We start from the raw sequence: 12,584 nt of genomic DNA on the forward strand, positions 1-12,584 counted from the left end.
GCCATTTTTGAACTGATGTATTTAGAATCATACAGTCTGTACTTTAGTATCTGACTTCTTTCACTCAAATACTATGTTTATGAGAGTCATACATGTTGCTGTGTGCAACTGTAGTTCATTCATTTTCATTATGGTAGAACAGTCCATTGACTATAGCATAATTTATGCTCTCATTCCTTTGTGGATGGACATTTGGGTTGTCCCCAGTTTGGGATTATTATTGATATTGTTGCTACATTATGTTCTAGTTCATGTCTTTTGATAAACCCATGAATGCACTTCTGTCGGCTGTATACCCAGAAGTGGAGTTGTTGGACCATAGGAGGTATATATGCTGATATTTATTTAGTAAATGTTGCGAAAGAAATTTTCAAATTAGTTGTACTAGTTTACCCCTCCACTAGTGGTATATGAGAGTTCCAGCTGTTCCACAGCTTTGCCAATACTTTACACTGTCTTTTTATTTTAAATCCATCTAGTTAGAAGGCGTGGCATTACATTGTTGTTTGAATTTGCATTGCTCTGATAACCAATGAAGTTGAACATGTTATCACATGATTATTGACCGTTTAGGTATGATCATGTGGAGTACATTTTGGCCATGTTTTTCCTATGGGTTAATGCCTTTGTAATTCTTTACATATTCTGAATTTAATTCCTTTATTGGTTATGTATCGCAAATATATTCTCCAACTGCAATGTTTGATTTTCCATACTAGCATAGTGCATTCGATTAACCAGTCTGCTAACTTTATTTCACTCTCCTCTCCACCATACTTTACTCAACAAATATTTATTAATTAACTGCTATATATCTGGGGACTTTGTCAATATTGGGGGAAAATATTAAGCACAGTGATTCCTGTTTATATTCTTCTGAAGAAATTATTGTAGCTTACTTTCATCCTAAGCCAATTAATCTTATTTAAAGGATGTGAAAACCTACTCTTCTAAGGGTTTTAGGGTTACATTTTCTCAAGACTTTACTAACCCTTTTTTTTTTTTGTAGAGGTGTGGTTAAAGTTTTGCTCTGTTCTACCGTTGAAGACTGAAGTAAAAAGAGGCAAAAGTACTCTTGGCTTACTATGCAACTATGTCATGTCATTGTCTATATTATTCCCCTGGTCATAAATGTTTTTGCTGCCACTCACACAATATGTAAGTATTATGCCTTTGTTCCAGTGCCCCTAATCTACTTCTGTCTTTATCACCTTTAATATTGGTTATACCACTCCTCTGTTTCCACAATATATTAAATACTCACCAAATGAGTCTGCATTTTTCTAAGTCCCCAAAAGCAGATCCTTAAATAAAGATTCACATGTAATAGTTTATTTAGGATGTGAACCCAGAAAACAAGCATAGAGGAGTAGAGAATTGAGGCAAAGGAAAAAAAGGCTGTCAACAAAGGGCAGGCAGACGGATGTGGTGGCTCATGCCTGTAATCCTGGCACTTTGGGAAGCTGAAGCAGGTGGATCAGGAGCTCAAGACCAGCCTGGCCAACATGGTGAGATCACGTCTGTACTAAAAATACAAAAAAAATAATAGCTGGGTGTGGTGGGAGGCTCCTGTAATCCCAGCTACTTCGTGAGGCTGAGGCGGGAGAATCACTTGAATCCAGGAGGCAGAGGTTGCATTGAGCCAAGATTGCGCCATTGCACTTCAGCCTGGGCGACAAGAGCGAAACTTTGTCTCAAAAAATAAAAAAATAAAAAAAAATAAAATAACAAAGGGCATGCTAGCAAGTCAGTCACCACTCTGATCTCAATCCCAGTGGAGAACTCCGCGAGCAAGTATAGAACAAAGGACTCTGAGTTAATTCACTCAAAGAACAAAGGAGCTGGGATACTTATACATGGTGTCCTTTCAGTCATTGTTTCAGGGCTTCTGAGTTGGGAGGTGTGTGTTAATTTTCCAACACATCTCTCCTACCCCTCTCTTAAGAAGAGCAGTTTCTGTTTCCCGAACAAGCAAGCATTAACAGGTGCTGGCAGTTGAAGTCAGAGTTTTTGGTGCTGAGTTACATAAGTTCAGGTTAGTAGATAGAATGTGGAAGGGGAACTTGAAAAAGAAAAGAATCTTTAAGGATAAAATAACACGCATACAACTTCATTTTCTTTTAAATTTTTCTTTATGTTAAAAGTTCTTGACTGCCTAGTGATAATACTAAAAGAGTTAGTGCTCTTGAAAATTTCCATTGCACTTATATGTATCAGTATTTGGGCCACCGTTGGCAATGACATCTGCTAGAATCATCTTTTATCAGTAGGACACTATCCAATTTTAAAAAAACATATATAATAGGCCCTGGGTAATAGAGAATCCCAAAATAATAAGGCTATTATTTCTAAAACAGAAATTCATTCAATAGGTCTTCTGGGTGACAATCCAGAGTTAAGATGGTGCTCCATGGTGTTAAAGACCCAAGGCACTGTTATCTTGCTCCGCCAGGCATGGCTTCTATTCTCAGACTTATCTTATACTCTAGGATGGCTGCTGGAGCTCCAGCCAATCCAGTCTCTCGTGACAGCCTAAGGAAGGTGTGAGGATTGAAGCAGAGATGCAATGCACTTCTCAGAAAGTGCACACCCTACCTCTGCTTGTATCCCATTGCCAAACACTTGGTCACATGACGAGACCCAGCTGCAAGGGAGGCTGGAAAAAATCTTTATTCCAATTAGCCACATGCCCAACTGAAATGAAAGCTTTACTATTGAAGAAAGAGAAGAAGGGGGAAAGATATTTGTGGCAACAGTCACTCTCCTTTCTCAGAAGTCAGAAAAAAAAAAAAAAGAAATGGGAATTTTTAAAAATCTAAAATGTAAGTAACCTCTAACAAAGTTTTAGCTTAAAGCAGTCACTATTGGGACATAAAAGAAAATAAGCATTTTCATTAGACTCTTCCTAAACTTTGGTTAGAATGTTATCAACTTAAAAAACAAATATGTTAAATTTACTAACAGTGTGGATCTATCCCAGAGAAGTGGGGGGGATGTATGTATGTCTGTGAATATGTGTAAGTTAGAAATCTACAGAGTTCTTTCTTTTTGATACCAGCCATGTTATAGAGATGGTGATACAATTTTAACCGATGTGAAAAAGAGATAACATAAATAAGTACTTTGAGTGCATAAATAAAAATTCTCAAACATGAGTTTGTTTTTATAAGTCTTATTTCTCATCAGCATTGTATTCCAATTCAAGCCATTTGTTTGGTTCCTCAATCTGCAATGTTCTTCAAGTCATAATAATATCATAAGTATATTTAAGTCTTATAATTACCAGAAGCATAAACAGTCCCTCAGGAAACTGAATTAAAGATTTTTGAAAGAGAATAGGAAAGACATGTTCAAGGTAGGCTTTCCTAACCACCATAAGAAACACACCCAGGGGAAAAACAGACCATTGGCATTGGCATTGCTCATCAATGCACAGACGGATTTCATGGTTAAAAATAAAACCACAGGTCTCTTCACAAGAAAGATGGGTAGAAAACAAAACAAAAAAAAAATGTGATTCTCCTTGGATGATTGTGATGGATAATCAGAGACACAGCTTTTCCTGTTGATTGGTCTCGTTTTTCTGGAGACCAGAAACGGAATCCATCTGGATGCTTGCTAAAAGACAGCAGATGGAGTTATACCACATGATATGGAGCAGTTCTCTCTATCATAATCCACCAATGGTGCTCTTTGCAAGTATAATATTACTGGAGACCTGAAATATAATTTTCCTCTCATGATTTAGCTCCAGATTTTTTATGACTGTGGATCCTCCATATTAGGAGAGAAAGTTTCTTAAATATCCGCAGTACTTTCCTTTTTTTAAATTTGGAAAACACAGACACACTAGCATGACTCTGTATCTGGAAACGTTTTGGAACAATTCATGAAAGGCTCATTTGTAGGCACCTTGAAAATAAGTGTATGTTAATGAGCAATAACAATAAGTTTTAAAAAGTTAATTATTATGCCACAAAAGCAAATGAACCATCTCAATCATAAAATGTTAGTTATTATATATAAAATGTAAAAATACTTGACTTCATGTATTTGCAACTATCTTCTACCTCAAATCTTCATCCTTTTAGGCCCAAAATCTGTATTTACTTCAGTTTGTATTTTTTTCTTCGTTATATCTCTTTTCATCTACTTTTGTCTTTATCATTTTTAATACTGGTTTGCCACTCCTCTGTATCCTTGACTTCCATCCCACCCTATATTATATACTTACTCAATATACTCCAGAAGCTCTGCAGTATATAAATGACCTGATAAAGATTCATCTTTATGGGGTGGATGCAGGACCAGAAAGAACCTAGTGATGGAGAAGTGAGATCCTGGTGGTAGATCACAATCATCCAAGTGAATCACCTACTATCACTTTTCTAGGTCTCCATATTAGTTTCCTCTAACTCTTACAAAAGAACCTTTTTATCTACTGTATTTCCTATTCTCCCAAGGAGGATATTTCAAGTTAAGGTTTCCACTTACATAACCAAACCCTTAATCTTTCTTTTGAAGCATCCTTTCTGTGCTTATTGAAATGGCCACATGATGTTGTATTCACTCATTCAGCAAGATTTTTTAAGTGCATGCAATTCTTTAGTTATATCCTTAAATGGGAGGCTGAGGCAGAAGGACTGAGTGAGTCCAGGAGTTCAAGGCTGTAGTGAGCTATGATCACATCATTGCACCCCAGTTTGGTGACAGAGTCTCAAAAAAGGACATGGAATAAATCCATGACAATAAAGTCACTATTAGATGGACACAAGTACACACAGAGTCCGAATCTCTGTGAAAAACAGAGCTTTAATTTTCTTATCAAGTTTCTCATTGGTTTTTCCAGGGTTCATGTTAGGTACATGTTAGGTGGTCTCCCTCATTCATAGTTTGTTTCCTGGACCCTTCCATGGGTTTTTTCCCTCTGGGCCACCTACCACCAGGATCTCACTTCTCCATCACTAGGTTCTTTCTGGTCCTGCATCCATCCCATAGAGATGAATCTCTATTAGGTCATTTATATACTGCAGAGCTTCTGGAGGCAGCTTTCAGGTCCTCCAGTTCTCTCCCAGAAAAATGCCTCCAAGATCAAGAAAATGTTCTCTCGTGAACATATATCAACTCTTAGAGCATAGCTTATGGACAATTTTATGCTAAAGAAGATCTCTTCCCAGAAAGGGGGAAAGAGAAAACAAAACATCTTAAAAATACATTAGCAACACATATGAGAATGACTATATGAGCTGGGTATGGTGGTTCATGCCTGTGATCCCAGCACTTTGAGAGGCTGAGGCAGGAGGATTGCTTGAGCTCAGGAATTTGAGACCAGTCTGGGCAACATAGCGAGACCTTGTCTCTACTCCTTTTTGGAAAAAAGAGACAATGACCACATCCTATACACCCACAGCCTTCTAATTTGCTATATTTACCCTCCCTAGCATTAGATAATCTGCTTTATTTTTATCCTGTTACCACATTGTTGGAGAATGTTAAAGAGGCAAGTATATTAGTCTCATTGCAAGTTTCTGTTCTGTAATCTTACCAACGTTAGGGCAGAACAGCAAAGCTATCCTATATGAGAGCTTGTGCATGATTCCCCTTCATGCGTCCTTTTTGTTTCCCCAGAAGCTACGTTCCTTTCCCCCACAGACTATTCCTGTTTCTTACAGTGATAAATATAAAATTCACAGGCATGCATTCATTGGCTTATCTTCCTTGGCATCAAGGAGGCTAAAGTGTAGACAAGGAGACTAACTTTAATAATCAGTAATTTAAATGTAAAAATTGCAATGGTGGAAAAAAAGTAGAGTAACATATTTCTATAACAGCCCGTAGAAGAGATATTTAACCTAATAAAAGATGTTTGGAAAATTTTTAGAGAATGTAACTCTGAACCTGAGAACTGAAGACAAGGTAGGCATTAACTAGACAAGGGGTCACGGGAGGGGAAAGATTGCAGGGAAAGACTTTTCCAAGAAAATCTGCATCCCTTGGTGCAAGGGAGCAGGAAACCTACAGGCATTGAATGTAAGAAGGAGTAGAGAGCTGGAAAGTTTAAAGCAAAAAAAAGTGTGGTTTAAGGGGAAGCTGGAAATGTGGAAAGTAGGGGGAGTCCAGACTATGTAAAATCTTGCAGGCTGTGTTAAGGAGTGTTGGCTGTAATGTAAGACAGATGGAAAGCCATTGAAGGGTTTTAAGCAGGGTGTGGGATGTAAAAAATTAGACTTAGCTTCGAGAAGTTTGCTTTGGGGATGCTAAGTGGAGAAAGAATTGGAAGAAAATAAAAATGAATATAGAAACCAGTTAGGAGGTCTGGGTGGGAGATGAAGTAGCTTGACCTATGCTGTGCAGACAGAGATGGAAATAAGTAGATTTGAGAGATATTTAGAGGATAGATCTGTAGAAGTTGTCAATGATTTGAATATAAGATAGAAGGAAGAGATAATTCTCAATGATAATTTTAGGGTTTCTATCTTGGGGAATTGTGTAGATGGTGGTTCAACAGGATGTGGTTTACCAGGGAAGAAATAGTACATGTTGGAGGATTCTTTTTTTCTTCTTCTTCAGAGGAATTTGGTTTCCCTCTCTGATTTAGGCTCAATTCCACTGGAGAAAACCCTGAGACAAAGATTTAAATGCAAGTCATCATTTTGGTGAAGTCAATGTGGAAAATGAGTAGAGAAGAGGGCAGTAAGAAAGGGAGTGAAAGAAATCTAATATGTGTTGACGAATAGGTTGCCACTGTGGGCAACTGGGGCTCAACCTACTGGGAACCTCCAGGAGATGAGGTAGAATGTGCTTTTGAGTTGTTTCACCTTGGGGATGATGAACATGGAATATTTATATGCTAAATCATATCCATTACTGGTTGAAGGACTCTCCCATGGGCATTAATTCATAGCACTTCTGGCCTGGCCTGTGTTCTAGCCAGTGATGCCCCGGAAACCAGAGAAAGCCTCAGAGTGCAATGGGAAGGTGAATGCTGAAGGGATATTGGTAAAGAACAGACAGTGTCTGTTGCCCTCTAATGTCCTCCAATATTTTCAATTTCACCATTTCTATAAGTTTATTCAGTCTATCTTGATAATTTTGTCCTTTTCAACTCCTGCCCCATATCTCTAATTTTCTTTTATTGTTACATTTTAACTAAATCATTGATCCACAAATTCGTTGATCTTCAAGTCAAAATGGTAATTTCTGTATCACTGAACACTCATAACTTCATATCTTTATTATAATGAGAGAGTAATATGTTGTGAAACCATGCATGATTTTATGCCCAGTTGTGATAAAAAGCTAAGAAGATGAACTCATAGCCAAGCATGCAAAATGTTGGTCACAATGAAATAACACTATAAATAACATTGACTTAAAAATGGAGCCTTCAGTGCATTGGTCTTAAACAGGAAAGAAAGAGCAAGTTGGGTGCTTTAGGGGCCTGATCCTAAGCTACTCCTTATTTTTATTAGTGACTTCCATGATGGAGCAGAGAACACATTTTTCAACATTTTCTGATATTGCCAAGTTGGCAGCAACTGCCAGCAATTTGGAAAGCTGCAATGTACAACCCAGGGCACCACTGGGCACAGACTAGATGCTTCATAAATATGTGGTGATTGATGGACTAAAATTGAGTACAATCTTTGCAGATATTCTTCCAAATCCTATGGCAAACCTCTCCATTTTCCTGGGCTCCAACCTTCAACCCCTTCTTCTCTGAGGACACCTGATGTCCTGTCAAATATGTGATTTTGGATTCCTCCATTGCACTTTCTCCACCAATGGGATTTCTATATTAACCCATGATTCCTTCTTGCTAAATTGCACTCTCTGTTTTCCTCCATCAACTATCTTCTTCTATCCTTCTCCTCCATGCCATCTATCTTTCTCCTGGCTGGAAACCTGTTCAAGTGTTCCCTAAATTAAAAACGCATCTGCTCTCCCTTATGCAATTCCTCTGAGCCTCTAAGTATTTCCTTGGAGAAAAATAGCCTCGACCCACACCTCCACTTCATCATTGTCATTTATTTCTTAATCCCTCTGGCCTTAGATGGAGCCTCATGGAAGAACTCTGGTGCAAAGCCTTTTATATCCAGTTCATGGTACAGCTCCAGTCACTTGCGGGTGAGAGCTGAATGTTCAATGAAAAAGTACTAGTCAGCACTTTGCGACTTCCGTTCTCCCCACCCCAATGTCTTAAAAATCTCCATTGAGTCCTTCTTCTTTAGCTCTTTTTCAAATACATTTAAAGTTTCTCCCAAAGTTTTCTTCTATCCTTGGCCCCTTTCCTTCTTTCCCTAAATTCTTTTACTTGAGGAGCTCTTCTTCTCTGATAGGATCCACTATGACTGCAGATAACCTGTCAGCTCTCCATTTCCCTTGTTTAGCTCTCACCTTTGTCCCTTAGTGTTACCCCTTGTGTAATTTACACTTGAAAATTCTACAATGTGTTATTTCTGTTGCACAGCTTGAACATTTCTATCTCTATGCCTTTGCTTATACAGGTTCCACTACCTATTATGGTGCCTTTTTTGTCCTTTCTCCAATATCCACTTTCCCAATTCTGTGCATTCAGGAAAACCCAACACCATAGTTACCTCTTTCAAAAAATCTGTATGGATATCCTTCAGACAGAAGACATTTACCCTCATACTACATTATCTGAACTTCCATCAGCATATTCATTACTTTTCCCCTCTGTACCAGTTATGCAATTATATGACATTTTCCCATACCTGTTCCAGACCCTTCGAGCGATCCCAGATTCGTCATATAGATATACTCCAGGAGATGATGAAAAATGTATAGTGCACTGTGAACTCATTTCTGGAATTATGCCAGACCACCTACCTCTTTTCGCATGTTTTTGTTCTCCCACCTCCAGCTTTCTAACTCCTGTTTATTTCATTGTGGATTCCCAACACCACTCACTGCTGACCCTCCCATTTTGCTCTTCAGTTGGACCTACTTCTCTGATACCTTTGGATATAGTTTATATTACTCATAAGAATAATGGGCTGAAGATTCTCCAAACCCCACCCCAGGACTCTAGCTTCCTTGGTTTTAGATCAGCATAGGGTGGCCAGATGATAAAGAGACTGAAATTCTCTGGAATTCAGGTAGCAAATCATAATATTGCCAAGTTTATCAAGCCCATTACAGTTAACACTAATCCTTTTAATATAGTGAGTGCTCAAAATAGAATTTTAATGAATCCATTAATTTCTTTGCATAATAAATGTTTGAAGAATGGGATTTAGGGTAGGGTGTTTTGAAGGACATAACAGGGGGAAAGTTATGTGCTTTGGGAAGTCATCTGAGACAGCAAGTCCTGTAGATAGTATGCACAACTAGAGAAACTGGACACTTAGAGTGTATTGGTGAGTCATTTGGTTCGGTGATTAGGTGTGAATTTTCTGAGTTCAAATCCTGATTTCATTGTCCACTAGTGATCCATAACTTAACCTCTCTGTGCTTCATTCCTTCAGTTGTGTGCATAATACTGTATATGGTTGACATGGAGGGTAAATGTCATAGTATCTAGAACTAACAAACAAATTAGCATAATGTTTGATACATACTCAATAAGAGTTAATTATTATCATCAAAGGGAGAAGAGTATAGAGAATCTGAGAAAAAAAAGTTGTCTTCTCTTATAAGAAGTTCTTTTCTTCATAATTTTACCCAGCAATGGACTTGGATACGGTCTTCCTAATAGCCGTGATAAAGGGGTGAGCATTATTTGAAAGAGATCAGATACTTAATCTGTTATTTAAGGAAGCCAGACTTTTTCCATATGTGTCCCCTGTCTAGGTCCTTGAAATCCACTTATTCAGTCAGTGGATGGGAAAAACAGGATGAGTATCAAGAATGCCATGTTTTTAATGGGTGAGGCATCCATAGCCTCTACTCACATCCCATTGATCAGAACTCATCACATGACTGAAGCTAGCTGAAAGGGAGGCTGGGAGATATAACGTGGCTATGAGCCAAAAGAAAAAAAAAAATGAAGAAATGGACACAGATAAGTACTTGCTGTTTTGGCCACTAGTACCATTTGATAAGCATCTGCCCTCTGGAATTAAGGCACCATTTCCAGAGCATGGTCATCACAGGAAGTAGCAAGTAGCAAGCTCATGCACATGTTTATGACCATTGCCACATTCTCCATCATGGCCCCTCCTCCTCTTGTTACTCATACAGGGTCACATGGGGTTCAGGGGTACAGAGGATCAAGGAGCACAGGAACATGCCACTTTAATTAGTCAACAGATGATTACAAAAGGCCCTTTATATGTATGCATTAGGCTAAGAAATACTGGGAAAAATAGCCAGATCTACCTAAAACAAAGGTTTCTGACCACAAAGCTGAGAGTTTACCTAAGTAACAAGTATTCAGTAGAACAACATGAAATAATTAATATCTGCTTTCTTTTTTTCACTCAACATTCTTGGACAGAGCTCCCTCCAAATAGTCAACTATTTTTAACTTTCACTGCCTAACATATTTTGAGTTGTCACTGTGTCCCAAACTGATGAAAAAACATTCAACAATAATGTAAACCACATAATAATATTTTAATATTAGTATATTTAAAGCTAAATTCCAAATTCAAATGTATAACTGACTTGGCTTGCTTTTTGAATCATGACATAAAGGAAAATATTCATTTCAAATAGCATTATTTTTATACACAAAATAACAGTTAACATAAATAACACTTATTGTGATCCAGACACTGTTATAAGTATTGTACATGTATCATCACACTTCATTTTCTTAATTACTCTGTGATTTGGTCTGGCTCTGATTTTCTACCCAAATCTCATCTCAAATTGTAATCCCCACATGTTGAGGGAGGGACCTGGTAGGAGGTGATTGGATCATGCGGGGGTGCAGTTTCCCCCATGTTTTTCTCTCGATAGTGAGTGAGTTCTCCTGCAATCTGGTTGTTTGGTAAGTACCTGGCATTTCCCCTGTGTGCTCTCTCTCTTCCGTTAACCTGTAAGACATGCCTTGCTTCCCCTTCACCTTCCTCCATGACTGTAAGTTTCCAGAGGCCTCTCCAGCCATGAGGAACTGAGTCCATTAAACCTCTTTTGTTTGTAAATAACCCAGTCTCAGATAGTATCTTTATATCAGTGTGAAAAACAGACTCTGTGAGGTAGGTTTTGTCTCCATTTTAAAGATGTGGAATCATCTCTCAGAGATGTTGAGCAATTTGCCCAAAGTCACACGGGTAGTAACAGGCAGGATAGTTATCATACCTCAGATGATCTTGTTCTAGAGTCTGTGCACTTGGCCAATTAAAATAGTAGCTCTCTCCTCTACCCCCACAAAGATTTGAAATTAATTACACATAACAGAGAACTCTAGGTTCAGTAGAACTACTTTACATATTCCTGTTAGTTTTTTTTTAAATATCCCATAAATTCATAATATTTGAACATAAAATGTATTAGGCAAAATATTCTCATAAAAATAAAATACAAACTCTGTCTGGACTAATAAAAATGCTTGTGTCATCCACATGGGACACTATGAACAAATATACTTAGATTTTTCCTTTATTCTGGGTAAACAAATTAACATCTGTTATACTAAATAGGCAAGCTTAGCCAGCCATGACGCTTCTCAACAAATATGTTCTGGAAGGTTTTAAAAATATATTTATTCTGGAGGCTTTGGAGAACTAGATTGAGCAGCTGGCAATGCCTAACAAGGCGCCTATTTCCCCTATTCATTCTCACGAAAACATTCTCTTTCAAAGAATCATTCAGACGAGTACAAAAGGAAAATATTAAAATATGGAAAAGTCAGGAGAAACAGAGGGTTGTAGTTCTGCAAGTAGTAAGATCAAATACATGAGATTTCATTTTCCTAGAAAAATGGATGAATTGAACAATTTCATTAATTATTTTACCCAGTACTAGGGAAGGTCATTGAAAATAGATCTTGAGTCCTTAAACAAGCTCAGTTCTTAGCCCACTGGGCTAAGACATTAAAATAATTATATCATAAGACACCAAAGGATCTGAGCTATTCTGTATTTGGACCTGATTAGATATATACAGCATCAAGATAAATAAACACTAGCACATATGCTACATGAAGGCAGTGGTTATGATTCATTTGGGAAGAAACACAAGGAAACTTTTGGGGGCAATAGACATGTTAACTGTCTTGATTGTGGTGATTGTTTCCTGGTGTGTGTGTGTGTGTGTGTGTGTGTGTATGTGACATATAGATGTATGTCAGATCTTATCAAATTATATATTTTAAATAGGGACATTTCTTGTATGACAATTATACTTCGATAAGACTGTTAATGTTTTTTTTCAGAGACGTCGATCTTAGTGATCTCTAAGCAGCATCCAGCATTTAGCTACTCATGGGGCTTTCCAATGAGGCCTAGAGGGATCCCACCCTGCCCAGAACTCAGGAGAGAAATCAACCTTCCTTCCTTAAACAGTTAATAAATGCTAAGTATGGTGCTAGGTATTGAAGATAAAAGGAAAATTTCAAAATAAAAGATTATACGTTAAGACCAAGAAACAAAATCCAGCTATCTGTAGCATAC

Source organism: Mandrillus leucophaeus, unplaced genomic scaffold, assembly GCF_000951045.1.
Source record: "Mandrillus leucophaeus isolate KB7577 unplaced genomic scaffold, Mleu.le_1.0 Scaffold116, whole genome shotgun sequence".
Taxonomy (NCBI): Eukaryota; Metazoa; Chordata; class Mammalia; order Primates; family Cercopithecidae; genus Mandrillus; species Mandrillus leucophaeus.